Consider the following 26,208-nt stretch of genomic DNA (forward strand, 5'->3'; position numbering starts at 1 on the left):
AATATATAGAAAAAAAATGGAATAAATAATTTTATCCTCGGAGCTTTAGTGGAGACATTCCCCCTAACACAGCAGAAGGGGACTTCTTAGGGTGAACAGCTCAGCTTTCCAAGTGCCATCTGTAGGAGGTTCTCCCGGGGATGGTAGTGGCTCCTCACAGACCAACCACCCCCAGCCATAAACTCAAGACAATATATAAGCAGCTTCGAGGAGGCACCAGACGGCCCCCAGCGCAGACCGACCCTGGGTGGAGTCTGTATTTAGAAGAGGGAGGACGCAAATTCTTGTTTCCTGTGGCTCTCAGCCTAAAGGCCAGCCCGGTCCCGGGCAGGGATAGCAGGTGTTTGCATCGAAAGTCCGCAGCCTTGCTGGTGGAGAACCAGAGAACAGAACTTGAGCAGCCCAGAGACCCTGGGAAAGGAGAAAGCCAGCAAGAGGAGCCCTCACTTCTGTGGTTGCCTAAGTCTCGTGGGAGATTCCAGCTACGGGGCTTACCCGTGGGTCTCTTCGCCAGGGCAGATGCAGTTGTCAAATAATCTCACCACAGCCTAGGAGCATATTGTGATATTATTTATTCTGGAATAAACTATGTTGAAAGAAACTGGTAATTGGTGGAAATGACCGTGCCACAGAGCACGTCGGTGTAGGCCACCGTAACGTTTGATGGGAGTGAAAGTTTTAGTAACATTTTGCTGTACAAATTTTTTTTTTCATTGATTCAATACAACAAACTTTGAATAAAAGGCAGGCATAGTCCTCCGGGAGACGGAAGCCCCCGTGGAGCTGGCGCACGAGTCTGGAGCGGTGGCCTCAGTGTCCCGGGGAGTGTGATGCCTGGAGGCACCCCCCAGAGGCCTGCAGGCTCCGAGACCAGGCAGCAGCCAGCTGCTTTCCGCAGGCTGTTGTCATACGTGCACACCCTGTGATTTGTCACCGTCGTCACGGCCTCGGTGGGCGCGGGGAGGCCGTCTCGACCGCAGGGGTGCACGGGCTCTGCTCCAGAGGCAGGTGGGCAGCAGGGCTCTCCTCGAGTGAACCAAGGGGTGCGGCGAAGCCCAGAAACACATTCCAGAACAGCGACTTGGGCTTCAGCCTTACCCTCCTCCTGCTTCCCTAACTAGTGAGCCCAGCGCATCTGTGACGGGCTTCAGTCTACACTGGCACGGAAGTTACGTGTTTTCTCCTACAAATTAGTTGGACCGTCCAAGTCTGGCAGCCCCATCACGATGCGGTGGACGCCCGGCAGAGCCACAGGACCCCTCCCACGGGGCCTCAAGGTCGTGGGACTGATGCCCCATCCCAGGGGACGTCCCAAATGCCACCAGTCGTTCCCTTCACTCACCCACTGCTTCTCTCTTCCTCCCCACCCCGCGTTCCTGTTTTTGTTTCTGGCTCTTGGTCAGCTTTGGTTCGGCGCCGGTTTGGCCAGGATCCGGCTCTTTCTTCCCCACTGGCCGCAGCAGAGCCCAGGAGCCGGCTTCCCGGTTGGCCGTTAAGAGACCCCTGTCCCCTGGGGCCGGAGCAATCCACTTGCACTGGCCGGGAGGTGACAAAGTCTGGCTTACTCTCCTGTGTTCCGTCTGTGTGCCCACCTGCCTCAAAAGGATGCTTTGGGTCCCTTAAAAAGAAGAGGGAGTCTCTGAGGGCTGCATCAGATGAGGGCTGCATCAGGTGAGGGATGCATCAGGTACATCAGGTGAAGGCTGCATCAGGTGAAGGCTGCATCAGGTGAGGGCTGCATCAAGTGCACCAGGTGAGGGCTGCATCAGGTGCACCAGGTGAGGGCTGCATCAGGTGAGGGCTGCATCAGGTGAGGGCTGCATCAGGTGCATCAGCTGAGGGCTGCGTCAGGTGAGGGGTGGCTTCAGTGCCCACTTCACCTGGGCTGGGGTTGTGGAAAGCAAGCTGTGAGAGCTCTGCACTGTGTGTCTCCGGCGAGACTTTTCTCATTTTCTCTTTACCTCTCGCACCAAGCACCTGAAATATCATCTATATCAAGAGTGTAGTAATAGATTATAAAGTCTGTCACAATAAATAAATGTTCTTATTGGCTTATAGCCACTAAGAATGCTTATATAAATGTAATGTTCCCAGAATTCTCAGAAAATATAGAAACTGAATTTCTGATACTTCATTTAATGTGCTAACCTTTTAAGAGAAACTCTTTCTCCCCAAAACTTCTACCACTTTTAGCATTTTTTTTCTATAAGAAACAAAGTTAGGGATCCCTGGGTGGCTCAGCGGTTTGGCATCTGCCTTTGGCCCAGGGCGTGACCCCGGGGTCCTGGGATCAAATCCCGTGTCAGGCTCCCTGCATGGAGCCTGCTTCTCCCTCTGCCTGTGTCTCTGCCTCTCTCTGTGTGTTTCTCATGAATAAATAAATAAAATCTTTAAAAAAAGAAACAAAGTTAATATAATCAAAGTGATTAAACAAATTGCTTTGTAATCACTACATTAATAAGTTTGGTTTAAAAACAGCTCATATAAAAAAACAGCTCATATGCTTTGTTCTTGATTTTAACTATATGAAGTATAATGCAAGTGTACATTTTATTTTTTCTTCTAAATTTGAGTTGGTTTTACCCTGAATAGATTAGATAATCTGAACTTCCTGTACTTCTTATGTTGATCAATGTTAATATTACTTCCATATGAAGTTTCAGATTTAAAAAATGTAAAATTGAGTTCAACTATATCATTCAATATGTATTCATAATTCATTGAATCTGACAAGCTTTATTATACCAACACTAATTATTTTCTGTAGAATGTCATTTTTATATATCATTTCCAAGGTCCTTAATTAACTTTAAGACTTTGCATTAATATTAAGCTAATCAATAGTTAATCTTTAAGTATTCATTTCTTCTTATTTTTATATGCCACCAAGCACTGACGCCTTTGGGCCATGTTAAAATAGGTCCATTTTTACCACTTCGATGGGCGCACTGTAGGGGTTCTCTTCTGCTTGTGAGCCTCACTGACTGTGGTGGATGTGGCCCCCAGTATTCAGTCAATGCAGGGCCCCTCTCCGTGTCTCTTCTGGTCCCACAGACCCTGACTCCTCCATCTGCCCAATTCTGCTTCCTCCCTCTCCTCCCAATGGTTTTATTGAGTTTTTTTTTATTGAGTTTCTTTGCTTTGGACCCTGGACACCAATGCACCCCCCGCTCGGCCTCAGCAATTGCTCAGAGGTCCCTGTGTGTGACATCGCTCAATGCTGCAGGATGGCAGGCAGTTCTCAGCCCCCATCCCCCAATCCTGTCTGTGAAATAGAAGTTAATGACTTTGGTTAACACTGATAATCAATACTGGTGACTGAGACCATGCTCGGAGCAATAGTGGCAAAGAAATATGACAGTGCACTCACGGTGTGCTTTGGTTTCTGAAGGAAGAGATTCATTTGTCTAAAATAAAGTATTTGTTTACTCCAGAATGGGAAAGAGGCTCAACCTGAAGGAAAATAGAAGATTTGGGGACACCCGGGTGGCTCAGCAGTTTGGCGCCTGCCTTTGGCTCAGGTCCTGACCCTGGGGTCCTGGGATGGAGTCCCACGTCGGGCTCCCTGCATGGAGCCTGCTTGTCCCTCTGCCTGTGTTTCCGCCTCTCTCTCTTTGTGTCTCTCATGAATAAATAAAATCCTAAAAAAGAAAAGAAAAGAAAAAAAGTGGATTTGAAGAAAGTGAGCTTCATTTTCCTTGGTTTTAAAATCCTGCAAATAAAGAGTCTGAAGAGAAACAATGAATTATGTTAGAATTTTGGCAAAATTTGTTCATATTTAATGGATTTTCTGATAAGAAAGTATAAAAGTGTCTAAATTCTTTACTGCCAAATATATAAATGCAAGAATGGAATTTGGAGGGACACCTGGGTGGCTCAGTGGTTGAGCCTTTGGCTCAGGCTATGATCCTAGGGTCCCGGGATCGAGTCCCACGTCGGGCTCCCTGCATGGAGCCTACTTCTCCCTCTGCCTGTGTCTTTGCCTCTCTCTCTCTCTCTCTCTATCATGAATAAGTAAAAAATTTAAAAAAAATCTTTAAAATCCCAGAAAGGCGAAGGCAACACCTTGCACTCAAGAGACGGGTGAGGCTTGGGGGCAAGGGGTTCCCAGCGTGGAGACAGGGCGCCGGCAGACACTCGGGTTTCCGTACTAGAGGTGATGGGGCTCGCTGCACGCCAGGCCCTGCAGGCCCTGGAGGACGGGCGCCGGGGCTGCGGCCCCTGGTCTGGGGTTGGCCTGGGCCCGGGCAGCCGGGGCTCGGGAGGAAGAGCCGATATCACCACACCGAGGTCATCCTCGTCACCGAGGAGCAGGGGCCGACCTCGGTGTGCTCATGGCAGCCCCTGAGGCCCTCCTGAGGGAAGGGCTCGCGCCGCTCTCCGGGGCCAGGAGGGAAGGGGCCTCCGGCAGCCTGGGAGCCGCAGCTGGGGCACCGCAAGGCTTGGCTCTGGGCTCACCCGTCTCCTGGAGCCCGAAGGCGGACCTTGCGGCGACGGTGAGCAGAGCCACCAAGCTAGGGGCGGGGATGCAGAGGCAGCTCCCGGGGGCCGGGCCCGAGGGTGGCCGCGGGGGCCTGTGGGGTCTGTCTCCGTGGGATGGCCGCGGGGGCCTGTGGGGTCTGTCTCCGTGGGATGGCCGTGGGGACCTGTGGGGTCTGTCTCCGTGGGATGGCCGCGGGGGCCTGTGGGGTCTGTCTCCGTGGGATGGCCGCGGGGGCCTGTGGGGTCTGTCTCCGTGGGATGGCCGTGGGGACCTGTGGGGTCTGTCTCCGTGGGATGGCCGCGGGGGCCTGTGGGGTCTGTCTCCGTGGGATGGCCGCGGGGGCCTGTGGGGTCTGTCTCCGTGGGATGGCCGCGGGGGCCTGTGGGGTCTGTCTCCGTGGGATGGCCGCGGGGGCCTGTGGGGTCTGTCTCCGTGGGATGGCCGCGGGGGCCTGTGGGGTCTGTCTCCGTGGGATGGCCGTGGGGACCTGTGGGGTCTGTCTCCGTGGGATGGCCGCGGGGGCCTGTGGGGTCTGTCTCCGTGGGATGGCCGCGGGGGCCTGTGGGGTCTGTCTCCGTGGGATGGCCGCGGGGGCCTGTGGGGTCTGTCTCCGTGGGATGGCCGCGGGGGCCTGTGGGGTCTGTCTCCGTGGGATGGCCGCGGGGACCTGTGGGGTCTGTCTCCGTGGGATGGCCGCGGGGGCCTGAGGGGTCTGTCTCCGTGGGAACTGGCCCAGAGCTCGGTCGGCCTCCTCCCAGCAGCAGGGCGGCTTGTGAACCCCACGTCCCGCTGGGAAGAAGCGGCCGGGCTTGCACACGATGGTTCTTCATAAACGTCAGGAGCACAGAGGCTTCCCTCCTCTCCGGTCAACGTCTCCTCCGTAGTATTTTCCTACATCTGGGGTTTCCGTGAGCCCAGTAGCCGTTCAGGGGGCTGCTCCCTAACAGCCTGGAGCTAGGCAGCCAGGTTCATGGTCCCGCTTTTCCTGTCCTACCTCTGTTTCCGTGGGTTGGGTAGGAGCCTGGCTCCGGGGCCTTCCCTGCTTTCCCTGCGTCGCCCGGTCTGCCCCGAACTGGTTGCGACGTCATTCGTAGGACCCCAAGGACCGTGGAATGCCCCCTCCTCAGTGGGCTGTGCAGGAAAGCTGAACAGATTCCTCCGTGGTTTAGTGTCCCGGCCTTGGAGAAGAGCACAGGGAAGAACTTTGAGGCCTCTAGAGGGTAAAGGCTATTTGCAAGTGCAGTCCCCGAGTCCTCGTGCATTGCCCAAAGTGGTTAACGTCCTGGCCTCATCCGTGACGACAGGTGGAGCCCTAGGTCTGCCGACACACGATGAGGGCCCGACCTGGCTTAACACACAGGGCACCTGCATCAAGGAATCAGCCTGGCCTTCCCGCCTTAGGGGCAACACTGGCAGGTGACTTATTAGGGGGTCTGTTACGCAAAGAACGACACCAAACCTGTAAATAGGAAGACAGCTGACAGCCTGTTCAATTTTTTAAAAAAAGATGAAAGTTGCTGGAGGGTAGTGCATGGGGGAAGGGGTAATTGGGTGATGGGCATTAAAGAGGGCACTTAATATAATGAGTACTAAGTATTATATGCAACGGATGAATATATAAATTCTATCCCTTAAACTAAGGTATGTTAAGAAAATGGACTTTATAAAATAATTTTTAAAAAGCAAGTATACATACGGGGAATATTAGAAAGTGACCATACCTGCCCAATGAAAGGCTCAGAAAAGACCTGAGAAACCCTTAAATTTACACCTCAGGTTGATCTTTGCCACAGAGAAAATCTTCAAGAACCGAAAATAAAGAAAAACAGCAATAAAACTCAGCAAATCCTGAGGGGAAGGGGAGAATCTGATCTCCAGAATACCACATTGTTAGAGTCAGTGTTCCGTGTTGAATAACAACCCCCCCCCCAAAAAAAAAAATCAAAAGGTGCACAAAGAAACAGGAAACTATGGCCCATTCAGAGGAAAGATAATAAATAAACAGATAAAATAAATCAAACTACGGCAGGGCACCTGGGTGTCTCAGTTGGTGAAGCTTCCAACTCTTGATCTCAGCTCAGGTCTTGATCTCCGGGTCATAAGTTGAAGTTCTGCATTGCACTCAATGCTTGCACTCTATGCAACTCCCATCCATGTCACCACAGACCCTCTCATAGGTTTTCCTAAGAGCTTCTCCCTGAGGCCCCTCGGGTCACGCGCTCTAGCCCTTTACCGTGATTGGCCCACAGTCTGGGGCGCACTCTTCCCCCACCCACTTCCTCCATTAGGGACTCCAGGAAACTGGAGGCTCCACTGCCCCTCCTGTGATTCTGCCTGATTTCTCTGCTAAGTGTTTTTCCATCTGGGAAGAATCTGGTGCGGACTTTGTAAAGTTCCTGCTTCTCTGGGGCTGGACTTTCCTCTCCCGGAGGCTTTAGCCACCTGGATTTAGCCCGACTCCTCATGGGGTCCCTCCCCACTTGATTCTTTTTTATTTTTTTCTTACTTCCTACATTGTTAGAAGTGAAAACCCTTCTCTCTGTAGCATTTCAGCTGTTCTCTCTTTAAATCTCAGGTCAAATTCATAGATTTTCAAGATGGTTTGAAAGTTATCTAGGTAAGTTGGTGGGGCCAGGTGAGTTGAGGACCCCTACTCCTCTGCCATCTTGCCCCCTAATTTGCCTCTAAAACTATAACTGTTTTATTTGCTAAGACATATAATATCTCCCCCCTTGCCCTCCCCCTTGCCCTCCCCCTTGATAATCTGCTTCTTTCTCAATATTTTCTGTGGCAGGTAATGTTACTACTGCTTTTTATCTAAACATCCAAGTCAACAGTTGAAGTGTCACCTCTGACTGCTTTCTGCTCACACTGCAGAACCAGCCAGTCAGCAAGTTCTACATCCAAATTGCATATTGAATCTGACCACTTTTTTTACCTTCACTGCCACAACTCCCATTCATGTCACCACAGACCCTCTCATAGGTTTTTCTAAGAGCCTCCCCTTGGGTCTCCTACCTGCTTGTACTTCTATCCTTTATCTATTCAGAAGTGAGAGTGAACTTTCTCAAACTTAAATATTCCCATGGCTTTTCATTAGAATAAAATCCAAACTCCTTAGCATAGTTCATAAAGCTTTCATGATCTAGTCTTTCTCACCTTCCCAGCAACATTGTCTTCTTCCATTTCAGTGATGTTGTCTTCTGAGCATTCCTTAAATGCTCTGAGATCAGCCATGTCCTAGGGCTTTTGAATTTTCTATTCCCTCCACCTAGGCAGACCTTTCCCCAAGAATTTCTAAATCCAGTAGAACAGAGTGTTTTCTTATTCTCCACCATATCTGTAGGGTACAGAATAGTACTTGAGATAGTCAATAAATATTTTCTGAATGAGTGAATAAAGAAAATATGAAAACACAAATGAGGTCAGATATATAAGCAATGGAATAATGGGAAAAAAAGTTCAGATAAGTGCAATAATTCCAAAATTCCAAAAGACAGACAATCTCTCTGTTTAAAGTTTCACTGCCTGGTTAGATGTTTACACTAAGAAAACTTAAAAGTAGCCTTTACTCGATAAATAAAAATAAAACAGAAATAACAAAAAATATTAGTAGTTGCTACTTTGCTATGAGTGATGAAAGGCTATGTTCTTCTGAGTCAAGGTCCCTCATTTATCTAGAGTTCAGAGAAGAACACCTTCACACCACAGAGAAATAAGAACTGTGCTAAATTAAGCCATTGGGAAATGAGTTGATTTAATTAATGCTGATTTTCTAAAAGATGCAGAATTTTCCAAAGAATGCTTAACACTAGCAAAATTAGCAACAAAGAATGTTTCACACTTGTAATTGAAAAATGTAAAATGCGTACATCAGTAAATCCCAAAAGATGTCATTAGAGACAAATAATTAAGAAGTTGCTTTTTCTAGGAAAGGGAAAGGCTGAGTATTGACTGGGCAGAGAGCAGTTTCCAGGGTCATTTTAAGGTGTTGGTAGGCTCTGAATTCTTTTACTATGGAGGCTCCACTCTGCATCATATAAAACATATCAAACCCTTATCCTACACTAAATATAATTTTCAGCTATAAATTTTTTGAAAAGATGTTTATAATTTTACTTTTAAAATTAGTTGGCTACAGGTAACATTTGATTTATGGTTGGCTATGATTTGTTAGCTATTGCTAGGTGTACTCAGGAAATATTTCAAAGTAAGAAATCCCAAATTCCAAAATTACATTCAAATCCAATGAAATTTATATAAATACTAAAGTTGACAAGACAGTGGACATATTGTTATAGTTATGTATTTTTAATTACATATTTATTGCTTTCAATTTTTTAGTTTTTTTTTTTTTTCACCTTATTTGAGGCCCATACATATATATTTTTTTCAGGATTCAAACATTTTTGTCAGCCTCAGAAAAGCTTGTAGGCTCCAGGATTTGTGCCTATGTTGCCCAATGGATTAAGTAACCCTGAAGATGATTCTTCCAGAATTATTCTGGATGAGGAAAAATTCATCCTCAAAACATGGAGTCTAAGACAGAGCCTTGAGAGGAAACTAAAACAAAAAGTCAAATATTGTCCAAAGATGAAAAAAATAAAATCTATGTGTGAGACAACAACAGGACAAAAGTAAGAAACGTGAGAATAGAGGATGCCTGAGTGGCCCAGTGGTTGAGCATCTGGCTTCAGCTCAGGGAGTGATCCTGGGGTCCTGGGATGGAGTCCCACATATGGCTCCCTGCAGGGAGCTTGCTTCTCCTTCTGCCTATGTCTCTACCTCTCTCTGTGTGTCTCTCATGAATAAATAAATTAAAAAAAAGAAATGTGAGATTAAACCTGAAGAACGGGAGTGAGGGGGATCCTTGAGTAGCTCAGTGGTTTAGCGCCTGCCTTCGGCCCAGGGTGTGATCCTGGAGTCTCGGGATTGAGTCCCGCATCGGGCTCCCTGCATGGAGCCTGCTTCACCCTCTGTCTGTGTATCTGCCTCTCTCTCTCTCTCTCTCTCTCTCTCTGTGCGTCTCTCATGAATAAATTAAAAATAAATAAAATCTTTTTTTAAAAAAAGAATAGGAGTGCATGGGAGGAAAGGGGAAATGGGTATTTAAGCAGTGAGATCACCTGTAGGCACTGGTGGCTCTGTGACTTCTATAGAGGTGAGAGCTGCTAAAAACCTGGTATTTAAGAATACTGTATTTTTGTGGTTGATGTGGGGCAAAAAATGACACCTGCACTGACACTGTTCTTACCCTCCTAAGTTTTCTGAGATCTGTAGCTCCCCTTCCAGGCTGTCCTGAAGTTTGAATGAAGGACCATTGACTCTGACCCCGGAAAAGACTGTCTCTTTCCGGATTTGTTTCTTTATTCTTGATTGGACTTGTCCAATGGAAATTGTTCAGTTGCTGGGGCAGATTTCTTCTGTCAGTGAAGCTGACTTCTGCTCCCAAGATTCAAAGTGATTTCCACATCCACTCTCACTCCCTTATACTTTAACTTACAGAGCCATGTGGCCTCAATGATTAAAGGGTTTCTCTGCCTGTGTTGTAACAGCTCAGCCCTCTAACTTTCCCTATTTCTCACTAAATTCAAGTTTCCAGTCTGAAGAAGACCATTAGATTTTCATTTGATTTTGAAACCGAGATAATTGATATACCACATCCAAAAATTGTTTTCATAGCTTCTCCCTAATGGTAAAATCAATTATCTGTTTACCTAATCCCTGCAAAAGAATTCCTGGAACATGATTGTTTTTTTTTTCTTTTTTTTTTAAACCAAAATTGTTTTCCACCTTTAGTAATGATACCCTGATGGATGAGGACCAAGATTATGAGTCTGACTTCAGGTCTAATCTCATCCCTTCTTCATCATGGAAGATGAGGATAAGATATTTTCTCAAGCTGTCTCTGATCCTGGAGCCATTATGAAACTATCTGTCCATGGTATAAGCTCTTCTGAAGAGAAATATCATCAGAGACAACATGGCTATCTGCCACAAATCCTGGGCAGGTTTGGAGGGAGGTTGAAGAGACGAGCAAGGCATATCATAAAGGCAACTGTTGGAGGGAGAATCTGGAGCTGAGGGTGCCCTGAATGCTCCAACCCATTCTGCCAGGCTCCAGGTGAGGAGGCATCTGACCTGACAGTATCATTGAAGGCCACTAGCTGTGCACTACAGTGTGAGTGGTAGCCCTTGGAATTTCACCGGTGTGTGGTCTGTGTAATTGAACACTGGATTTGACAAAGGGAACTCAGCAAAAAGAAATGGTGTTGGAAGTAGGAAAAGCCAGCAGGGGGCAGAGCCTCAGCTGTCCTGGGTTTCAGAACAGGAGAAGCTATACTGGCATGTCTGGAGGTGACCAGTGCAGTTTGACACTTGATGTAAATAACTTCACTACTGCAATGTCCAGAATGGCAGTTGTTGAGCACTTGAAATGTGTCTAGTGTAACTGAGGAACTAATTTTTAAACTTACCTAATTTTAATTAATTTAAAATTGATACTCAATGCAGTTGTTGGAAAATTTCATGTGACTGGAATAACTTGGGTATATGAATTTATTTTTCAGCTATAAACTTATGCTTTCTAAACACATCACATATTCCTCCCCAAAATTTAATGTACAAATTGAGATGGGCTATAAGTGCAAAATACACACCAGATTTCACAGACTAAGAATGAGAGAAATGTAAAATATATCAATCATTTTATATTAATATCATGTTAAAATACTCTATTGTGTTAAATAAAATATATTATTAATTATTAAAAATTACATTAATTAAAATAAAAGATTAATGCATTGTTAAAATGTATTAATATATTAACTTAATATATACTTAAATATAAATGTCAAACATTTATATATTTTATAATATATTTTGTATATAATTATATAAGCAAAATTAATGTATTTTAGAATAAATTAATATGTCATTACAATTAATTTTTCTTGTTTTTCTTTTTAAATGTGACTTCTAGAAAATTGAAAATTACATGTGGCTTTTGTTCTATTGAACAGCACTTCTCCATCACATATTCATATATATCTTCTAGATTGTTTAAAATTCTAATTTTTAATGGTAAATTACTAAGTGAACAATTTAATAACCTCTTTTCTACTTCCCAACATGCCAAGAACATCTTGTCCTATGAATAAATATCATCTGCAACCTCATCTGGACTAAAATAAGTGAGAGATTCTTATTTATTGGCACGATCTCTCTGAGAAGACTATATGAGTTGGATCTTCATTTCCCGACGTGGGATTCGATCCCGGGTCTCCAGGATCGCGCCCTGGGCCAAAGGCAGGCGCTAAACCGCTGCACCACCCAGGGATCCCAAATCTTCATTTCTTAAATTAGACTTTTCCCTAAAATATTGAGGGTGGAGAGCTAACAGGTAGCAGAGCCCTGGACCATTCAATGAGATGGGTTTCCCGGAATCAGAGTATAGCCGTGGATGAAAGGAATATTTATGAGCTAAACCTTGACATTTACCCTATTGCAGTAACAATATTGTTTGTCAGTAGTAGCTCTGGACTATTCTCTCGCACAGGCTTATGATCAAGCAATAACACTATTTTTAGGAGGTGACTGTAGAGTTGACAAATCCTGCAATAGTCACAGACTGCCTCTAAGCAACCAATACAAAACAGATCGATGAGACCTTTAGAGAATTATAAGAGAACAGGGAGTAATAAAGTCTCAAAGTAGGCTTTCTTGTTCAGAACTTTCCCCTTAAATGTCAGCTTCTGAAGTTCAACTCAAATATAGCAAACCTGGACTTCTCATTCATAAGGAATAATTATTTTGTACCTATGCCTACATATACTGACATAGAAAGACTTAATTACTTCACAAATTTCCAGGTCCCAAAGCAATAATTAATGGCACCAATATTCCTCACACAGTAAAAACTGTTCAGAAACAATATTCACTATCTATTCTACTTTTCAGAGAGGTAGCACGGTAGTGTGAGAAAATCATGAGTTTCTAGTGTCTCAAAGGTTGGCGTTTAAATCCTAGATGCACAGTTACTGGTTCTGTGACCTTAGAATGTAATTAAAGCTACTTAAACCTCAGTTTTCCCATCTGTAAAAAGAAGTAATAACAAATGCCTTGTACTTTAATATGAATACCAAATTTAGTATTGCATTCAATGAATTCTCTTAAGTACTTACTATGTGCTAGGCACACAGTAGCTGATATATATAATAACCAATCAGTAAATATTCTCTTTTTCCACCTCATGTTACTTAAACATCTAATCTGATTAGAGAATACATACACAAAAGAACAGAAATAAGAAGAAAATTGAAAAAAGGCATAATGCCTTGCCGTATATACTAATAGGACTATATATAGTTTGGATTTTTTCCCTCATTTTACTTGCTTATAATAATTTAGTTTTAAAAGATGCTTTAGTGGAAGTCCACTGAATTATAGTCATTTGCTCTTTCCTTCAATTATACTGATATTTATTGTTTCTAAACACATGTCTGGAAATTGACAATTATCATTTCCATATATTAAATCTTAATCTGCAAAGATACCACATGATAATTCTACGTTCAAGAGTTAGTATGTTGGATAATTGAACACCAATAAAAAATAAATTTATAAAACAAAACAAAACAAAAAAAATTAGTAACAAAAAAAAAGAATTAAGTAACAAAACAAAATGGAAGTATGCACTTATTCTTTAGGCTTTATTACACATCATATCAAACATATTAAAATGCACCCACATTCTTAATTACACATATTACATAGATAATTATAAGAATTGAAATTAGCTGGCTAACTGGCATATTGTTTTGTGTTATGGATAGTTAATGAACTACTTATTAAATCTAATTTACAGTTTGGTATTTTCTTCCGGCATGGAGATAAAACTTAGTTTTCAAATTACAAACATTTTGTTGGCCTGCAAAACTTTTTGTCCCTGGGCAAGTGTTGCATCTAGAATATCTAACAGATAAGAGCAGGACTTCTAAGGCAGGACTTCTCATACTTCAAACTTTCCAACGCAACTTCCATAACTAGAAGGTGGAAACCAAAACCCTCATGATAGTATTTCCTCTGGCAGCTGGTGCTGTGGGCAACTGTTTTATTCAGTGGGATTTCTTTTCTTTTTGCTTTCTAATGTAGAAATCACAAATCACTCACACATGCAAGTACACTCACATACATAAACTAATTGTTTCTCTGTATGTTTTTCTATGTTCCATGTAAATTTGTTTACCAACATATATTCTCAGCATGTACATCCACCTTTGTGTGGTCTGTATTCTTTCTCTGAGAGTACCTCACAGGGCTCCTGCCTGACCTTTGTAGTTCCTTTGTTCATTCATCCACTTATTCTAACATTTGTATGTAGCGTGCAACCGTAATGTCATGCTTCCGAAGGGGAAAATAGCTGCCGATAGCAGCCATCCGTCTGGATAATAACAAAACACTCTAGATAAGTTATTTTGCACTTTCTTATGTATAAAGTTGGTAGAAACTTATTTTTGCTTTGTATCATTTAAATACATTTTGTTTTGGTAAATGAACTGTGTATAAAATATTTATGCTGTTAAAACTGTTTTTAGAAAGTATTTTTAATTTCAGCAAGTTTGGTTACTTGTTGCATGACTACTAACACAGCTGACTTTTTGTGTCAGTGCAATATATATATTTTTTGTCCTGTTATTAACTTGTAAGCCCTAGTAATGGCCAATTATTTGTACAGCAACAGAAGTAAACTGAAGATACTGGCTAAGACTGGATTGATTGTAGACGTTTGTACTATACTGCAGAATTCAATATCTGTTCTTTGGTGGTTATGTAAAAGGCCTGAAGAATTACTATCTAGTGTGCAATCTGTGATAACTGAATGTTCATTGTATATCTGTCTCTGATGCAAAAAGGAAGAGTAACAATTACAATACATGATTAAATGTAAAAAAAAAAAATCCCTGTAAAAACTGCTGGTCCCCACCTTCAGAATTTTTGACTCAATAGGTTTAAGGTGGGATCTGAGTTTTGCATGTCTAATATGTTCCCTGATGATGCTGATACTCCTGGTCTAGGGACCACCCTTTGAGAATCTACTAGAATCCAGATCTTGTCAAACAAACCCTTAGTGAGGGGAACTACACTTATATATGCAAGGATGTGCGTGGACTTACAGAGGATATCTGGTTTTCACATCAAATTGCTTGCTATATGGTAGGAGTTAGTGTCTGAAAGACATTTGATGTTGGAACAAGGACAAGTAGAGTTCCAGTAGAAGTCTCTTGGGAAAGTCTCTTCTCTCTGGGCTTCCAAGCTGCCTGCATAGAGTGGGTGTTGAGTGTCAGTGAATTCTGAAATAGGAAGGCACTATATCAATGAAAGTAATTTTTTTATTATATTGGAAATGAAAAGACTGGACACCTTTATATCCTTGGAAGAATATATGCCATCTAAACACTATTGCAAAACAGAAGGGCAGGTTAAATCTGGATGAGAAAGAGCTGGTTTGGCACAGTGGTTGGCTGAGGATCAAAGGCCCTATTCTGTCACAGCTTTAGGGAGCAGTTGCTGAAAATCTGGGAATGAACTAAAAGAGCTCTAACCTTGCTTTCCAAATGAGAGTACCAGCAAGGAAGAAATTGTAGCCATAAACAACTGGCCCTAGACCCAGCAGGACCAATGTTCAGTAGTAGCACCATGTGACAAAAGCTGTGCTGAGGGACAGAACAGTTCACTGTGTCCAGGGCTTGGAAGAGGTCTGCCTCCCTTTGTGCTAAATAATCCCTAGAAGTTCTTGAATAATTTGCTGGAGAGAGTGGGACCTCAAAAGAGAGATTTTGGACTCTATTAATAAGGGATTTAAAGTGATTACACAGAAAAATAAAAGTGATTATATTTGTACACTAAAAATTGGTGGTTTGGTTCTTGCCTAAGATATATCATTTGTTTCTGCCATGGGGAGAATCAGCAGGACTTGGTCTTCTATATCTAGACATGGAAAGATCCAAATAATCAGACAAGGAGCAGCTGTCACAGGTTCCACTCTGTTGTCACATGTGTCTACAGATTACAAGGATTGCTTGAATGATATTAGGTATTAAGGATTTGCTAATAGATTTCTGGTTTTGGACCGTAGAGAACTTGAAAATTCTCCCACTACAAAGTTAGAAATTCTGGGTAAAGTGTAACCAACATTCTTTAAAATGCATCGTTGAGCTCCTGAGAAAAAAAAGGGAATTTTATAGGGCCTTCAAATTATAAGAGATTAAAAACTAAAACTATGAGTGCAAAATAATATGGAAACTTCCTTGGGAGGGAAGAGGGTTTCCAGTCCCAGTAACCAAACATCTGAGATCTTAGCACCCACATAAGCACAGACCTGACACTAGGAGGTGGTGATGAAAATAAGACCACCACCTATGCTTTCCCAACTTAATTTTGGGAGATATACAAGATACAACTTTTTGTTTTGTGTTTTTGTTTTCTCTGCCTCATTTCGTTCTACAATGGTGGAAGTTAATACCTTCTAACACATGACCAGTATGCACCAGAACCAAGTGGTATATTGTGCTGGTTCATTCTGTGAGATACTTCATTCCCATTCTGTCCTCCTCTTTTATCTCATTTATGCTTTGGTGGTCAATGGTGGGGCCTTCTACAAGTAATTCTGGTTTATATAAATTTGGGACTGAGCATCTTCTAACATACAGAACTTAATATACTCAGAACCAAGAGGATAAACCTCTAGGACCCCTGAGGTAGACAAAATTCTCCCTCCACTACAACTTCATCACCACCACCATCTCCCAGTCCCCCACTTCTTTGTCTTTTCCTATTTTTTTCTTTTTTTTCCTCTTTACTTTTGCTTTTTTCTCTTCTTATTTTCTCTTTTATTTTTTTTTCCTCTTCTTCTTTGGGATTATTGGCCTTTTATTTTTTACTATTTTGCTTTAAAATTTGATTTCCACTTTAGAGGTCCTTTTGTTGTATTTCATTCTCATCTTTGTTTTCAATTTCTGGTCTCTGACCTTAGCAGATTCGTCTAGGGTGAAATTTACTTAGGTTGTGGTTGATATTCTTGACTCAGCCTGCTCATACAGCCACTCTGCACTGAGCTTATTTTGCTTATTTAGTAGAAAGATGAACTCACCACAAAAGAAAAAATCAGAAACAGTACTCTCTCCCACAGAGTTACAGAACTTGGATTACAATTCGATGTCAGAAAGCCAATTCAGAGCACAATTATAAAGCTACCAGTGGCTCTGGTAAAAAGCACAAAGGAGGGCAGCCCAGGTGGATCATCTGCCTTCAGTCCAGGGTGTAATCCTGGAGACCTGGGATCACATCGGGCTCCTTGCATGGAGCCTGCTTCTCCCTCTGCCTGTATCTCTGTCTCTCTCTCTCTTTCTGTCTCTCATGAATAAATAAATAAAATCTTAAAAAAAAGCACAAAGGATTCATGAGATTTCATGACTGCAGAATATAGATCTAATCAAGCTGAAATTAAAAATCAATTAAATGAGATACAATCTAAACTGGAGGTACTACTGATGAGGGTTAATGAGGTAGAAGAGTGAGTGACATAAAAGACAAGTTGACGGCAAGGAAAGAAGCTGAGGAAAAAAGAGAAAAACAATTAAAAGACTTGTGGAAAGGTTAAGGGAAATAAATGATAGCCTTAGAAGGAAAAATATAGTATAATTGGGGTTCCAGAGAGCACCAAGAGGGCCAGAGGGCCAGAAAGCATATTGGAGCATAACATAGCTGAGAACTTCCCTAATTTAGGAAGGGAAACAGGCATTCAGATCCTGGAAATAGGCCACTCCCCAAATCAATAAAAATCATTGACATTTAATTGTGAAACTTGCAAATTCCAAAGAAAAAGAGAAAATCTTTATTTTTATTTTGATTTTTTATGAATTTATTTTTTATTGGTGTTCAATTTGCCAACATATAGAATAACACCCAGTGCTCATCCCGTCAAGTGCCCACCTCAGTGCTCATCACCCAGTCACCCCTACCCCCTGCCCACTTCCCCTTCCAACACCCCTAGTTCGTTTCCCAGAGTTAGGAGTCTTTCATGTTCTGTCTCCCTTTCTGATATTTCCCACTCATTTTTTCTCCTTTCCCCTTTATTCCCTTTCACTATTTTTTATATTCCCCCAAAAAATTCTCATTCATTCATATATGGTCTCCCATATAATGTCCTTCTCCGATTGACTTATTTCACTCAACATAATACCCTCCAGTTTCATCCACGTTGAAGCAAATGGTGGGTATTTGTCATTTCTAATGGCTGAGTAATATTCCATTGTATACATAAACCACATCTTCTTTATCCATTCATCTTTCGATGGACACCGAGGCTCCTTCCACAGTTTGGCTATAGTGGACATTGCTGCTATAAACATCTGGGTGCAGGTGTCCCGGGGTTTCATTGCATCTGTATCTTTGGGGTAAATTCCCAGCAGTGCAATTGCTGGGTCGTAGGGCAGGTCTATTTTTAACTCTTTGAGGAACCTCCACACACTTTTCCAGAGTGGCTGCACCAGTTCACATTCCCACCAACAGTGCAGGAGGGTTCCCCTTTCTCCACATCCTCTCCAACATTTGTGGTTTCCTGCTTTGTTTATTTTCCCCATTCTCACTGGTGTGAGGTGGTATCTCATTGTGGTTTTGATTTGTTTTTCCCTGATGGCAAGTGATGTGGAGCATTTCCTCATTGCTTGTTGGCCATATCTATGTATTTCTCTGTGAGATTTCTGTTCATGTCTTTTGAGCAAAGAGAGAAAAGAGATCCCAAACTTATATGGGGAGAAATATTAAGTAACAGCTGACCTCTCTGCACAGACCTGGCAGTCCAGAAATGGCTGGCGGGATATACTCAGGGTCCTAAATGAGATGAGCATGCAGCCAAGAATACTCTATCCAGCAAGGTTCTCATTCAGAATAGAAGGAGAGATAAAGAGTTTCCAAGGTAGGCAGAAATGGAAAGAATATGTGACCACCAAACCAGCTCTGCAAGAAATATTAAGGGGGACCCTGTGAAAGAAAGAGGTAGCCCAAAGAAACAATCTACATAAGCAGGGACTGAATAGGTAATGCGATGATGCTAATTCATATCTTTCAATAGTTACTCTGAACATGAATGGGCCAAATGATCCCATCAAAAGACACAGGGTATCGGACTGGATAAAAAGCAAGACCCATCTATTTGCTGTCTAAAAGAGACTCATTTAGACCTAAGGACACCTACAACCTGAAAATGAAAGGTTGCAGAACCATTTACCATTCAAATGGTCCTCAAAAGAAAGCTGGGGTAGCAATCATCATGTCAGATAAATTAAAGTTTACCGCAAAGACTGTAGTAAGAGATGAAGAGGGACACTATATCATACTTAAAGGGTCTATCCAAGGGGATCCCTGGGTGGCTCAGTGGGTTAGCTCCTGCCTTCGGTGCAGGGAGTGACCCTGGAGTCCCTGGATCGAGTCCCACATCGGGCTTCCTGCATGGAGCCTGCTTCTCCCTTGGCCTGTGTCTCTGCCTCTCTTCCTCTCTCCCTCTCTGTGTTTCTCATGAATAAATAAATAAAATCTTTAAAAAAAAAGGGGTCTATCCAACAAGAAGACCTAACAATCATGAATATTTATGCTCCTAATGTGGGAGCTACCAAGTATATCAATCAATTAATAACAAAGTTAAGACATACTTAGATAATAATACATTAATAGTAGGAGACTTCAACACAGCACTTTCTGCAAATGACACATCTTCTAAGCACAACATCACCAAAGAAACAAGGGCTTTAATGATACACTGGACCAGATGGATTTCACAGATATATACAGAACTTTGCATTTGAATGCAACTGCATTGACATTCTTCTCAAGTGCACATGGAACTTTCTTCAGAATAGACCACATACTGGGTCACAAATCAGGTTTCAAACAATACCAAAAGATTGGGATTGTCCCCTGCCTATTTTCAGGCCACAATGCTTTGAAACTACAACTCAATCACAAGAAGAAATTAGGAAGAAACTCAAACACGTGGAGGTTAAAGAGCATCCTACTAAAATATAACTGTGTCAACCGGAAAATTAGAGAAGAATTGAAAAGATTCATGGAAACTAATGAAAATGAAGATACAACTGTTCAAAATCTTTGGGATACAGCAAAAGCAGCCCTAAGAGGGAAATGCATCGCAATGCAAGCATCCCTCAAAAAATTGTAAAAAACTCAAATACACAAGCTAACCTCACACTCAAAGGAACTGGAAAGAACAGCAAATAAAACCTACACCAAGCATAAGAAGAGAGTTAATAAATATTTGAGCAGAACTCAATGAAATAGAGACCACAAGAGCTGTGGAACAGATCAACAAAACCAGGAGTTGGTTCTTTGAAAGAATTCATAAGATAGATAAACCATTGCCAGCCTTATTATAGAGAAAAGACTCAAATTAATAAAATCACGAATGGAAAAGGAAAGATCACAACCAATACCAAGGAAATACAAACAATTGAAAAAACATATTATGAACAGCTATATGCCAACAAATTAGACAATCTAGAAGAAATGGACGCATTTCTGGAAAAACACAAATTACCAAAACTGGAACAAGAAGAAATGGAAAACATTAACAGGCCAATAACCAGGGAGGAATTTGAAGCAGTCATCACAAACCTCCCAAGACACAAAAGTCCAGGGCGAGATGGCTTCCCAGGGGCATTCTATCAAACGTTTAAAGAATAAACCATACTTATTCTACTAACGCTATTCTGAAAGATAGAAAGGGATGGAATACTTCCAAACTTGTGCTATGAGGCCAGCATCACCTTAATTCCAAAACCAGACAATACCCCACCAAAAGGAGAATTATGGACCAATGTCCCTGATGAACACAGATACACAAATTGTCAACAAGATACTAGCCAATAGGATCCAACAGTACATTAAGAAGTTTATTCACCATGACCAAGTGGGATTTATCCCCAGAATGCAAGGTTAGTTCAACACCGGTAAAACAATGAACATGATAGATCATATCAACAAGAGAAAAACCAAGAACCATATGATCCTCTCATTAGATGCAGAGAAAGCATTTGACAAAATACAGCATCCATTCCTGATCAAAACTCCTCAGAGTGTAGGGATGGAGGGAACATTCCTTAGCATCTTAAAAGCCATCTACTAAAAGCCCACGGCAAATATCATTCTCAATGAGGAAACACTGAAAGCCTTTCCACTAAGATCAGGAACACGACAGAGATGTCCACTCTCACCACTGCTATTCAACATAGTACTAGAAGTCCTAGCCTCAGCAATAAGACAACAAAAAGAAATAAAAGGCATTCAAATTGGCAAAGAAGTCAAACTCTTTCTATTCGCAGATGACCTGATACTGTACTTAGAAAACCCAAAAGACTCCACCCCAAGATTGCTAGAACTCATACAATAATTAGGCAATGTGGCAGGATACAAAATCAATGCCCAGAAATCGGTGGCCTTTCTATACACTAACAATGAGACTGAAGAAAGAGAAATTAGGGAATCAATCCCATTTACATTTACACCCAAAAGCATAAGATACCTAGGAATAAACCTAACCAAGGAGGTGAAGGATCTATACCCTAAAAACTACAGAACACTTCTGAAAGAAACTGAGGAAGACACAAAGAGATGGAAAAATATTCCATGCCCATGGATTGGAAGAATTAATATTGTGAAAATGTCAATTATACCCAGGGCAATTTATACGTTTAATGCAATCCCTATCAAAATACCATGGGCTTTCTTCAGAGAGTTGGGATAAGTCATCTTATGATTTGTGTGGAATCAGAAAAGACCCTGAACAGCCAGGGAATATTGAAAAGGAAACCCTGAGCCGGGTGGATCACAATTCCGGATTTCAAGTTGTACTACAAAGATGTGATCATCAATACAGTGAGGTACTGGCACAAAAACAGACATATAGATCAATGGAACAGAAGAGAGAATCCAGAAGTGGACCCTCAACTCTATGGTCAACTAATATTCGACAAAGCAGGAAAGACTATCCACTGTAATAAAGATAGTCTCTTCAATACATGGTGCTGGGAAAATTGGACAGAAGAATGAAACTAGACCATTCTGTTACACCATACACAATGATAAACTCAAAATGGACGAAAGATCTAAATGTGAGACAAGAATCCATCAAAATCCAAGAGGAGAACACAGGCAACACCCTTTTATAACATGGTCACAGCTATTTCTTGCAAGATACATCTATGAAGGCCTGTGAAACAAAGGCAAAAATGAACCTTTGGGACTTCATCAAGACCAAAAGCTTCTGCACAGCAAAAAAAATGGTCAACAAACTAAAAAATACATCCTACAGAATGGGAGAAGATAGTTGGAAATGGCATATCAGATAAAGGACTAGTATCCAAGGTCTATAAAGAACTTATTAAACTCAACAGCAAAGAGACAAACAATCCAATCATGAAATAGGCAAAAGATATGAACCAAAATCTCACAGAGGAAGACATAGACATGGCCAACAAGCACATGAGAAAATGCTCCACATCACTTGCCATCAGGGAAAAACAAATCAATACCACAATGAGATACCACCTCACACCAGTGAGAATGGGGAAAAGTAACAAGGCAGGAAACCACAAATGTTGGAGAGGATGTGGAGAAAAAGGAACCCTCCTACACTGTTGGTGGGAATGTGAACTGGTGCAGCCACTCTGGAAAACTGTGTGGAGGTTCCTCAAGGAGTTAAAAATAGATCTGCCCTCCAACCAGCAATTGCACTGCTGGGGATTTACCTCAAAGATACAGATGCAGTGAAAGACCAACACACCTGCACCGGAATGTTTATAGCAGCAATGTCCACAATAGCCAAACTGTGGAAGGAGCCTCGGTGTCCATCGAAAGATGAATGGATAAAGAAGATGTGGTCTATAAATACAATGTAAAATTAGTCATTAGAAACGACAAATACCCACCATTTGCTTCAACGTGGATAGAAGTGGAGGGTATTATTCTGAGGAAGTAAGTCCATTAGAGAAGGACCAACATTATATGGTTTCATTCTTTCAGGGAATACAAAAAATAGTGAAAGGGTTTAAAGGGGAAAAGAGAGAAAATGAGTGGGAAATAATTAGAGTGGGTGATAGAACATGAGAGACTCCTAACTCTGGGAAATGATCAAGGGGGTAGTGGAAAGGGAGGTGGGCAGGGATTTCAGTGACTGGGTGATGGGCACTGAGGGGGGCATCTGATGGGATGAGAACTGGGTGTTATGCTATATGTTGGCATATCAATTATATCCCTTAAAAGGATAAAGTGTATTTTATGTATTTATTCTGTTACTGATTTCTAGTTTATTATTTTTTATTATTTTTTTAAAGATATTATTATTTATTCATATATTTTATAATAAAAATATACAAAAATCATGTAAAATAAAATGAAATGAAATAAAATCACTAGAGGCAAGTTATTTTTTTGCTGGAGCTGTGACTGTCCACAGGCTTGTTACTGTGATGACTGTTACTTTTTCTCCTGGGTTCCAAAGTTTGCACTGCCACCTGGACACTCAGTAGACCATTTTAATTGGAGCCAGGTAAACTAGGAATAAAAAGTAGCCTCCTAAAAGTCATTTGTTAAGATTCTCATTATAAAGGAGGAGTTGGTTCAAAGACCCAGAAAAACAGGCATATTATACTATACTATGTGTGCAGTAGACATTCATAGTTGGTATTTGTTTTCGTTGCCTGATAATTGTATTCAGTTTCTCTCTAGGGCAGGAGTTGGCAAACCATGGCCTTTAGGCAAAATCTGGCCTATTTTGAAAAGAAAGCTTTATGGGTACATAGCCATCCCTATTTATTGATGTTATATCCATGACTACTTTTTAAGCTACAATGGCAGAGTTGAATAGACAGAAACTCTATGGCCCACAAAGGGTAAAGAATTTAGTATTGGACCTTTTTACAGAAAAATATTTCTGCTCCTTTCATTGGTAGAACCATCATACCTAGCCTAGGTGCTTTGAGTAAAGCTGACTGTACTCACAGATGATCAAAGTGTTCTACATCTGTATCATCCAATATGGAAGCCACTAGCCACATGTTGTTGCTGGACATTTGATGTATTGCTAGTGTGACAAAGAACCTGAATTTCACATTTTATGTAATTTTAACTTACTCAAATTTAGTAGCCATAGACACATTTAGTGACGTCTATGGCTAACATCTGGACAGCAAAGAACTAGAATACGGGTAAAACTGACATAAGTGACAGTTATTAACAGAGTGTTTGATAGAGCATTTAAGGAAAAGGGGACATAGCAGGTGAGAGGATTCATGGAATTGACTTCTGAGAAGACCTGAAAAGGTGCATAGGGTTGACTTTTATATAAATGTATGAGTGTATATTTGTAAATGTATTTATATATAAATATATGGGTTAAATGGGGGATGGATATTAAGGAGGGTATGCGTTGTGATGAGCACTGAGTGTTGTATGTAAGTGATGAATCACTAAATCCTACAGTTGACACTAGTATTATCCTGTGTGTACCTACGTACAGGTACTTGGGAATGTTCTAGCTAGCTTTCTGTTACTGATTTCTAGTTTATTTTTTTTATTATTTTTTTAAAGATTTTATTTATTTATTCATAGGCACAGTGAGAGAGAGGCAGAGACACAGACAGAGGGAGAAGCAGGCTCCATGCAGGAAGCCCAATGTGGGACTCGATCTCGGGTCTCCAGGATCACACCCCAGGCTGCAGGCGGCGCCAAACCGCTGCGCCACCGGGGCTGCCCTGATTTCTAGTTTAGTTCATTGTAGTCTGACTGAGAGCAGATATTGTGTTTTTTTGTAGTTTTCTTTTTTTTTAAGATTTATGTATTTATTTGAGAGAGAGAGAGAAGGAGACAAAGAATATAAAGGGAGAGTGAAAGGGAGAAGTGGACCCCCCACTAGGCAGAGAGCCTGACGTCCTGAGATGACCTTAGCCAAAGGCAGACACTTAACCAACTGAGCCAGCCAGTCACCCCTGAGAGCAGATGTTTTATGATTTCTGTTATTTCAAACTTGATAAAGTGTATTTTATGGCCCAGAATATAGTCAGACTGTGTTCTATGTGAACCTGAGAAGAAAGTGCGATCTGCTGTTGTTGGATGAAATAATCTACATATATCAATTGTATCCAGTTGTTTGATGGTGCTCCTCAGTTCAATTCTGTCCTTGCTGATTTTCTGCTTGCTGGATTTGTTCATTTCTGATAGAGACGTGTCAAGTTCTCCATGTGTATTGATGGATTCATCTGCTTCTTGTGTTGCATTAGGTTTTGCATCATGTAGTTTGATCCTAATGTGTTGTTAGGTATATACACATTAAGGATTGTTATGTTTTTGGAGTATTGACCCCTTATCATTATGCAATGCCCTTCTGTATAGTTAAAGTCTGCTCTGTGTGAAATTAATGTAGCTTACTCCTGCTTTCTTTTGATTGTTATTAGCATGATATATCTTTCTTCATCCCTTTACTTTTTTTTTTTGAGGTATGGTTGATGCACTATGTTACATTAGTTTCAGGTGTACTCCACCTCTGTAAGGTGAGTATATTGTAGACAAACTATAGTTGGATCCTGTTTTTTTGATCCATTCTGGCAATGTCTGTCTTTTAATTGGTATATTTAAAAAATATTTTATGTATTTATTTGAGAGAGAGAGCTAGCACAAGCAGGGGAAGGGGAGAGGAGGAGGAAGAAGCAAACTCCCTGCTGAGCAGGGAACCTGGTGTGGGGCTCAATCCTGGGACCCTGGGATCATGACCTGACCTAAAGGCAGATGCTTAACTGACTGAGCCACTCAGACACCCCTTATTGGTGTATTTTAAACATTGACATTTAAAGTGACTATTAATATAGTTGGATTGAGGATCTTATATGATTTTATTTTCTCACCTTTCTTAGCATATCAATTATATCCCTTTTAAATTTTTTTTAGTAGTCGCCCTAGAGTTGCATGACACATCTATAACTTATCCAAGTCCACTTTCAAATAACACCATATCAGTTTTCAGGTAGTGAAAGTATTTTATGATAACAAAACAATCCTAATTCCTCCCTCCAGTCTTTTGTATCATTATTGTCATTGATTTCACTTACATATGAATACATATAATTGAATACATTGCTGCTATTACTATCTTGAATAGATTTTTTTAGATCAACTAAAACAAGAAGTTTTTATTTTACCTTTACTTATTCCTTTTCTGATATATTCTTTTTTTATGTAGGGAGTTTCACAAGGTACAGAATTCTAGGCTGATGGGCTTTTTCTCTTAATACATTAATTATTTCGCTCCACTCTGTTCTTATTTGCATAATTTCTGAGAAGAAATTGACATAATTCTTATTTCTGCTTCTTTCTAGGTAAGGTACTTTACCCTTCTCTCTGGCTTCTCTGTCTTTGTTTTTCTCAAGTTAAATATGATATACCTACATGTAGCTTTTTTGCAGCTCGATGGTTTTTGAGCTTCCTGGATCTGTGTTTGATGTCTGACGTTAATTTAGGGGAAAATCTCAGTCATTATGGCTTCAAATACTTCTTCTGTTCTTTTCTCTTTCTCCTCCTTCTGGTATTCCCATTATGTGTATGCTACGCCTTTTGTCATTGTCCCAGAGTCTTTGGATATTCTAATTTTTTTTCAGTCTTTT

The 26,208-nt window shown here is 41.5% G+C and overlaps 1 long non-coding RNA gene across 2 annotated transcripts; it reads right to left on the reverse strand.

The window, feature by feature from the left end:
• Positions 1–549: 549 nt before the first annotated feature.
• LOC140631953 (uncharacterized) lies at positions 550–6,701 on the reverse strand. 2 transcript variants are annotated; one of them, XR_012029489.1, is made up of 4 exons: positions 6,518–6,701; positions 5,478–5,661; positions 3,371–3,641; positions 550–1,989 (listed from the first exon to the last, which is right to left on the reverse strand). It is a non-coding gene; the product is annotated as an uncharacterized lncRNA (long non-coding RNA). The 2 variants fall into 2 exon arrangements; XR_012029491.1 differs by having other exon boundaries at positions 3,454–3,641; positions 6,518–6,689.
• Between the last annotated feature and the right edge of the window lie 19,507 nt (positions 6,702–26,208).

The sequence above is a fragment of the Canis lupus genome, chromosome 1 (genome assembly GCF_048164855.1).
Source record: "Canis lupus baileyi chromosome 1, mCanLup2.hap1, whole genome shotgun sequence".
NCBI classification, from domain to species: Eukaryota; Metazoa; Chordata; class Mammalia; order Carnivora; family Canidae; genus Canis; species Canis lupus.